We start from the raw sequence: 1,264 nt of genomic DNA, 5'->3' as shown, positions 1-1,264 counted from the left end.
CCCCCCCCACCTTACACCTCTTTCAGTCACAAATACCTTTACTTCTACTATTTAAGATGAATAGTTAGTTTTTCATCTAAAGCAAGGAGAACGATTAGGCTTTCAGATTACATCTATACCGTCACACGCCTATAATTTACGATCGGCTGATTCCACCCAATCGCAACACAGATTATCATAAAAGTGTTTTATGTGTGTGTTTCATGCTTGAAAGGCGTCAGGTGTTTATTTACGATATGTTGCTTTCATCTTTTCTTACCTGCGCACATTTGATGAGATAAAAACAAGACTGTGCACTCAATTTGCCTTATGTATTTTCTTCTTGCCATAAGCGCCAAAGAGAAAGAAAGAAAGAAAGAAAGAAAGAAAGAAAGAAAGAAAGAGAAAAACAAGACTGTGTACGCAATTTGCTTTATTTCTCTTCTTGTTAAGAGCCGGATAGAAAGAAAGACAGACAAAAAGAAAGAAAGAAAGAAAGAAAGAAAGAAAGAGAAAAACTAGATTGTGCACTCAATTTGCATTTTTAAATTCTTTTCTTGCCCTAAGCGCCAAAGAGAAAGAAAGAAAGACTGTGTTTCAGGATTTATCTTTTATTTAAAATCATTTGCCTATTTATATGAGAATGACGCCATCTGTTTAGTAGAAAAAAGTGGGTATGGTAGTGCCCAATAATGCATCACGTACATACTTAGTAAGACAAGTAACTGTTACAGATAGATATTGAAGGAAAATAGATGTAAGTCATTGGTCTGAGAGCAGTGATGCTTTTAGAAATAACGGTGGTGATGAATGATGGTGTGGGATTGCGTTTAAGTAATGTAAGCGTTAGTCCTGTCTTCCTCTTCTCCAATGAGTCACAAGGGACGTGGGCACCCTCTATTCCGTTCCCTTCTGGAACCATCTTTAACGTCACTGTGAAGTTCCCATTTCTTATCTTAAAGCCATCTCGAACGAGCCATCCTTGTGCAACACAACGTCTGTGGAAACTGAAAATGTACATTTTATGTGCCTTTAATCTACGTTTTTCAGTAAAAATCTACACAAAATTGTGTTTTTAAATGGACATTACAGGTGTTGAGCCAAAAACAGAAAATTAGAGAAAAAAAAATTGCCTATCGCCCCCCCCCCCAAAAAAAACAACAACAACACACCAAACAACAACAACAAAACAAACAACAACAACCCCGCTTATTTCTTTGATTTCATTATTTTGACGAGCGCCTGATTTCACCACGATGCCTCACAAATAAAGATATCTCACAAT

This window comes from Aplysia californica, unplaced genomic scaffold (assembly GCF_000002075.1).
Source record: "Aplysia californica isolate F4 #8 unplaced genomic scaffold, AplCal3.0 scaffold00239, whole genome shotgun sequence".
Taxonomy (NCBI): domain Eukaryota; kingdom Metazoa; phylum Mollusca; class Gastropoda; order Aplysiida; family Aplysiidae; genus Aplysia; species Aplysia californica.
This window is presented reverse-complemented; position numbering follows the sequence as displayed.